The following is a 7,416-nucleotide window of genomic DNA, read 5'->3' as shown; positions in this document are numbered from 1 at the left end:
TCTCCCCCGCTGGGGCTTCCTATATCTGCTCTGCTGAGCTGTGGCAGACCAACCACCCCGAGTTGGGGAGAAGAGGGCAGCCCCCACTGTACTGCTTCTCCAATTTCACCCTTTGCCTCCGCTCCCTCAGCACCCCCTGCCCCCCTGCCTTTGTGTTCTCTTGCCTAAATGCTTTCCCTAACTGCTAGCATCACCTTTGATCTTCGTGTGGCCACCCAGAATGTCTAGGCCTGATCTTACTTGGCCAGCCTCTTCCTTTTTTTTTTTTTTTTAGATCTCTTGTGACGTCCCTACTGCTCCTCCTGCTCCTCTTGGCCAAGGCTCCATCTGGCTCTGAGCTCTTCTGGTTTGGTCAAGGTCCTCAGGTGCCAGCCACTGAACCCTGTGGTTTATATGAGATTTGGGAGATCATGATCATTACTGCCAGATTGGGTTTCTGTCCCCTCACCCCACTTGCTGGACCTCAGTACCCACCTCTCCATTGGCCCTCTCCCCATGGGTCACCCACCCGCTCCTCATATTCAACATGGAACATGATCCTCCTCAATATCTGCTCCCCCTGCCGCACCCGCACTTCAGTGGGCGGGATACCATTTAGTCATGAGTACCAGGCCCAAGAGTCTCTCTGACATCCTGCCCTTCACTGCCCAGCCAGGGACGCCTTCCACAGTGAACATGCTTGTGTGGAGGACACAAGGAGAGCCCCCAGCCTCTGCTCTGGTGCCACCATGCTCCGTGTGATACATGTCGCCCTCCTTGATGCACAGCACGGGGATGAGTCCAAGTGTGATGTCTTAAGCTGCTAGTCCTGGGGTGTGAGCCAGTCAGCGTCAGGACAGCTCCGTGGCCCTGAAGGAGATAAAGCCTTCTGCAAGGAGAGCTCTGTCCTACTGCCTGCCCAGGCCCTGCAGGGGCGGGGAGAGCTCGCTGGAGCGGACAAGCCAGTGGCTCCAGGTCAGCAGGAGCGGGATTGCTGATGAAAACCCAGGCCTGGGCCTGCAGTGGCCTCTCGGAAGGAGCTGCTGTTGGCAGCATCCCTGTGGTGGCAGCTGGGCCAGGGGCCACGGGAGGGGCTGAACTCTCCGTCTTATCTCTGTTTTCAGAACAAAGTCGGGAAGCCTACACCCATGGCCTACCATTGTTTGAGGAGGGGTTTGCTGGGAGCTGAGGCCTGAGGTCAGTGAAGGCAGGGGTGGGGCAGCTGTGGGTCTGGTGAAAGGAGAGCCAGCCCTCCTCTGGTGCTGGTCCTCTGTGAAGCACCACATCCGGACACTGGCCTTCCGCCTGCCCTCTGGGGCTTCCAGCTCCCGCTGGTTGGGGACAGCTGCCATGCTAGCAGGATGGGTTGACAGAGGGAGGCTTCATCTCTCTGGGTTGACAGAGGGAGGCTTTCCCAAACATTTCTGGGAGCTGGGATGTTAAAACTCTTAAAGGTGCTGTCCCTTAAGAGATGAGTGTTGGACAGAGAACACCGGGGTCCCCTGGGCTGAAGATTCTGAAGAAATTGTCCACCCTGCCATGACTGGGGGGCTGGAGACAGCCTGAGAAGGACTCTCTCGCTATCCCCCAGGGCCTGGCAGTGACTTGTGTGGGCCGGAGTGTGGGACATGTGGGACACTGGGCCATGGGACATCGGGGGGAATTGTGGTCCTGCAAGGGTGAGGAGGGGGCTGTGGGGCATGCCCTCCCCACTCACCAGCCACAGCACTGGGTGCCTCCTACGGGAACGTGCTGGGTGCAGAGCACTGGTTAGAGGGGTCCTGGGTCAGCGGCTGCTCCCCAGGCAGGGAAAGGCCCTTAAGGTGGCTTTGCTGGAGCTGGAGCTTGGTCTTTACTGGAGCAGAAGGGACAACTCCCAGAAAAGCAGAAACTCGGCTCTGTGAAGATATAAAGGACATAGGGAGACTACAGTAGACCTGCTCAACCACTGGTGACGGTCACTGTCTAGGTCTAACCTCATGCTGAGAAGGGGAAGACATAGTCCTTGACCTTGTCCCTGGAACTAGCATGGGAGGAGGGGCCAACCCGTCCTGTCTGATGTTCTGCAATATCTCGAGTGGTAGTTCTTTCTTTTTAAAAAATTTTTAAATTAAAAAAAAATTTTTTTTAAGATTTATTTATTTATTTATTCATAAGAAACACACACAGAGAGAGGTAGAGACACAGGCAGAGGGAGAAGCAGGCTCCATGTAAGGAGCCTGATGTGGGACTCGATCCTGGGTCTCCAGGATCACACCCTGGGCTGCAGGCGGTGCTAAACCGCTGCACCACCGGGGCTGCCCCTCCAAATTTTTTTAATTTAAATTCAGTTAGCGAACATATAGTACATCATTAGTTTCAGATGTAGTATTCAATAATTTAGTAGTTGTGTATAACACCCAGTGCTCTTCACATCATGTGCCCTCCATAATGCTTATCACCCAATTTCTTTCTTTTAAGATTTTATCCATTTATTTGACACAGAGAGAGCGCACACAAGCAGGGGACGCAGCAGAGGAAGAGGGAGAAGCAGGCTCCCCACTGAGCAGGGAGCCCAATGTGCAGCTCCATCTCAGGACCCTGAGATCATGATCTGAGCTGACTGAGCCACCCAGGTACCCCTCTTTTTTTTTTAGATTTTAAAATATATCTATATATGTATATATGTGTATATATGTACATATATATATATATATATATAGAGAGAGAGAGAGAGAGTACACGCATGAGTGGAGGGGCAGAGGGAGAGGGAAAGGGACAAGCAAACTCTGCTGAGCTGGAGCCCAACTCTGGGCCTGATCTCAGGACAGCAGAAGGAGAGGAAAGCAGAGACCCCTGAGTCGGCTCAGGCTATTCTGGCAGACAATGCCAGAGCCAGCAATGGTGCTTCTGGTGAATGTTTCCAATCTGTGACGGATGGATACTTCTGTAAAATAACAGCGTTTTATTAGTATTGGTACTAGCACTACAGTATGATACTAGCATTATTGGAAAAAAGGAAAATGATCAGGAGCTTGGGTGTTACAGCAAAGGGGAATTGCAATAAAATTCCATGTAAGAGTCTTCTTGCTTTTATTTATTTTATTTTATTTTTTTAAGATTTATTTATTTATTTGTGATAGACATACAGAGAGAGGCAGAGACACAGGCAGAGGGAGAAGCAGGCTCCACGCAGGGAGCCTGATGTGGGACTCGATCCCGGGTCTCCAGGATCATGCTCTGGGCTGAAGGCAGGCACTAAACCACTAAGCCACCCAGGGATCCCCCGTCTTCTTGCTTTTAATATTCTTTCTTTTTCACTGTATTCTGCCATTTTAATTACCATATGTCTTGGAATGGATCTGCTTCTGTTAGGGGTTTTCTTTTCTTTTTGTTGGAGGTTTTCTTTCTTTTTTTTATTTTTATTTTAGATTTTATTTATTTATCCACGAGACACACACACACACACACACACACACACACACACACACACACAGAGGTAAAGACACAGGCAGAGGGAGAAGCAGGCTCCATGCACCGGGAGCCCAACGTGGGACTCAATCCCAGGTCTCCAGGATCACACCCTGGGCTGAAGGCGGCGCTAAACCGCTGAGCCACCCGGGGCTGCCCCTGTTGGAGGTTTTCTGTGCCTCCTGGATCTGGATATCTGTTTCCTTCTTCAGATTAGAGAAGTTTTCACCTATTAGTTCTAATACATCCCTTGCCCACTTTTCTGTCTCTTCTTCTTCTGGGATTCCTATCTTATAGATGTGACTATGTTAGATGGAGTCTCTGAGTTCCCTAAGCCTATTCTCGTTTTGTGTAATTCTTTTTTTCTCTTTTGCTGAGCTTTCCAGTACTCTGTCTTCTAGATCATGGACTCCTTCCTCTGCTTCTTCCAGCCTGCTGTCCGTTCCATCAAGCATGTTCTCATTTTATTTATCAAGACCTTTTTCTCTGCTCTTTATTCCTTTTTTTTTTGAAGATTTTATTTATTTGTTTGTTTATTTATTTATTTATGAGAAACACAGAGAGAGAGGCAGAGACACAGGCAGAGGGAGAAGCAGGCTCCATGTAGGGAGCCTGATGTGGGACTCGATCCTAGGACTCCAGGATCACACCCTGAGTCAAAGGCAGGTCCTCAACTGCTGAGTCACCCAGGTATCCCTGCTCTTTATTCCTTATGTCTGTATTGATGGTCTCCCTGATGCTTTCTACCCTATTCTCAAGTCCAGACAGTATCTTTATGATCATTACTTATTTTTTTACTTATATCTGTTTCACTCAGATCTCTAGCAGCGGTCTTGTCCTGTTCTTTCATTTGGGATACAGTCCTCTGTCTTCTCATTTTGTCTAAGTGTCTGCCTGTTTCTTTGTTGGGAAAGCCAGCCAGGTCTCCTGCTGTTGGAGGTCAGGGCCTTGTGAAGTAGAGGTCCTGGTTTCCCTGCTGTAGAGTATCTCCTGTTCCCCAGGCCTGAGCTTCCAGGAGTGTCTCTGATGTGTGCTGCCAGTGCTCTGCTGCTGTGTCCAGGCCATTCTCTCCCTCAGGCCAGCCATCTGCAGAGGCTCTCTCTGCCTGAGGTGAGCAGTGTTGGACACTGGCCCAAATGTGGCAACTTTTAAACTAGGTGTACTCTGGTCTACTTGTAAGATGAAACTTGAGCCACCAATGCTGGAACAGAGAGGCCTCACAAAACTCTAGGAAGGCTGGGAGAGGAGGTATGGGCAGGGTTTCCTGCTGGTGTTCTGGGGGAAGGGATGTGCTGTGCTGGGACTGAGGCAAGTGTGAGGAGGAGTGGTAGTTCCACCAGAGCATAAGGGGACAGGGCTTGATAAAAGCAAGTGAGGCAGTGAGTGACCCCTGTGCTTATGCTGAGGGCGCTGAGGACTGGGGAGGGAAATGGCACTTCCCAGCTCTCTATTCCCGGAGGGGTCTCTGTGAATGCTGCCCCTCTGGGACACAGTTGGAGAACAGCAGATAATCTCCCCACTGTGTGCCCCAGATATTCCTCAGATCACTGTTTCCATGCTACATGTCCATGGGCCATTTGCTCTGCCTTCTCTCCTGGAGCAGTACGAACTCCAGTGCAGCTCTCTGTGGACCTGTAAACTCGAGGCTTTAAGTCCTATTAGTTGCAAGAACTCATGAAATTCGGCCCCTCTCACCTTCTGCTTCCCAAGCCAGTTGCTATTGGGAATCATTTTCCCTCTGTTCTCCCCTGCGCACTGGTCAGTTTCTCACCCTTCTCTGTGACTGTGGCTCCTTCCCCACCAAGCAGCCATTGTCTTGGCACTTGCTACCTTCATCAGGGTGGCCTCTTCTCCGCTTTCACTTGTGGAGTTTATTCTGCCAGACTCGAGGTAGATTCTGGAGTATTTAGGATTTGATAGTTATCCAGCTCTATTGGTGAGACTAGATAAACCTAGGGTCCTCTTACTCTGCCGCCATCTTGTGATAACATTTCTAAATGCGTATTTCAAGTTCTATACTTAGCACAAGGAGGATCGGCAACAAGCAGTTTGTGACTTGGTAGTTAGAAGGCCACACTCTGAGTAGCTTTAGGAGGAATCAATGAGGGCAGCCCGGGTGGCTCAGCGGTTTAGCACTGCCTGCAGCCCTCAGTGTGATCCTGGAGACCCAGGATCGAGTCCCACGTCGGGCTCCCAGCATGGAGCCTGCTTCTCCCTCTGCCTGTGTCTCTGCCTCTCTTTCTCTCTCTCTCTGTCACAAATAAATAAATAAAATCTTAAAAAAAAATAGAAGGAATCAATGAGGCTCTAGGAAGGCAAGTTCATAGGCTCTCTGATGTGTTGTTTTGTGGAGGGGAGACCAGGTGACAACTATGGTGGTAGAGCAATGCTGGTCTTGAACTCATGACCCTGAGATCAAGAGTTGGATGCTTAACTGACTGAGCCAGAGAGGTGCCCCCAAAATAAAATCTTAAAAAAAAAAAATTACAAGATAGATCAATCTTTTTATGTACAAAAAAGAGAATATTTAATTTTAAATTTATTTTTATTTTTTGAACATTTTATTGATATTGTTTTATTTATTTATTTATTGATATGGTTTTAAATTCCACATTTAAGAAATTATCACTTCTTGGGATCCCTGGGTGGCGCAGCGGTTTGGCGCCTGCCTTTGGCCCAGGGCACGATCCTGGAGACCCGGGATCGAATCCCACGTTGGGCTCCCGGTGCATGGAGCCTGCTTCTCCCTCTCCCTGTGTCTCTGCCTCTCTCTCCCTCTCTGTGTCTCTCATGAATAAATAAATAAAAAAAAATAAAAATAAAAAATAAAAATTAAAAAAAAAAAGAAATTATCACTTCTTGAGTTCTATATGAAAAAAATAATATTTGCAATTATCTAAAAATGCTATTAAAATAGTTTTCCATTTTCCAACTATGTAATGTCTAATTTTGTTTGGCATAGAAGTTACAACGTACCGAAACTTATAGGATGCAGATAAAGTCATGCTTAGAGAGAAATGTATAGCTTTAAATGCATGTTAGGGATCCCTGGGTGGCTTAGAAGTTGAGCGTCTACCTTCAGCTCAGGGATGATCCTGGAGTCCAGGGATGGAGTCCCACACTGGGCTTCCTGCATGGAGCCTGCTTCTCCCTCTGTCTGTGTTGCTGCCTTTCTCGCATGCGCTGTTTCTCATGAATAAATAAATAAAATCTTTAAAAAAGAAGTTATAAATGCATATGTTAGAAAAGTAGGCTAAAAATTAATAATATAATAAATAATTTTCAAGATTTGAAAAAAAAAACAAAGAACATAGGAGGAAGGAAATAGCAAATCTAAGAATGAAAATTAATGAAATAAAAACCAAACATGTAATAGTATGAATCAACAAAACAAAAGTTGTTTTTTTGAAGGACTACTAAAATTGATGATCTCCCCCCAGCCAAGACTGATAAAATTTTTTTTAATTTTTTAAAAGATTTATTTATTTATTTATGATAGACACACACACACTGAGAGAGAGAGAGAGAGAGAGAGAGAGAGAGAGGCAGAGACATAGGCAGATGGAGAAGCAGGCTCCATGCCGGGTGCCCAACGTGGGACTCATTCCTGGGACTCCAGGATCGCACCCTGGGCCAAAGGCAGGCGTCAAACCACTGAGCCACCCAGGGATCCCCAAGACTGATAAAAATTTTTGAAAAAAGGCATATATTGCCAAAAATCAAGAATGAAAAGGGAAATAGCATGATAGATATTAAGAGGATAACAAGAAGGGGCACCTGGGTGGCTCAGTGGGTTAAGTGTCTGCCTTCGTCTCAGGTCATGATCCTGGTGTCCTGAGATCAAGTCCCATGTCAGGCTCCCTCCTTGGTGGGGAGTCTACTTCTCCCTCTCCCTCTGTCACTCTCCCTATACCTGTACTCTCTCTCTCTGCCAAATAAATAAAAAAAGTCTTTAAAAAATAAATTAATTTAAAAAAGTAAATAAAT

The 7,416-nt window shown here is 47.4% G+C and overlaps 1 long non-coding RNA gene across 1 annotated transcript; it reads right to left on the bottom strand.

Annotated features, from left to right (window-relative positions):
• Positions 1-244: 244 nt before the first annotated feature.
• LOC118355261 (uncharacterized) lies at positions 245-1,892 on the bottom strand. Its single transcript, XR_007412043.1, has 2 exons — positions 1,697-1,892; positions 245-849 (listed from the first exon to the last, which is right to left on the bottom strand). It is a non-coding gene; the product is annotated as an uncharacterized LOC118355261 (long non-coding RNA).
• Between the last annotated feature and the right edge of the window lie 5,524 nt (positions 1,893-7,416).

This window comes from Canis lupus, chromosome 7 (genome assembly GCF_003254725.2).
Source record: "Canis lupus dingo isolate Sandy chromosome 7, ASM325472v2, whole genome shotgun sequence".
Taxonomy (NCBI): Eukaryota; Metazoa; Chordata; class Mammalia; order Carnivora; family Canidae; genus Canis; species Canis lupus.
The sequence above is the reverse complement of the archived record's forward strand: the minus strand, read 5'-3'. Positions and strand labels throughout refer to the sequence as shown.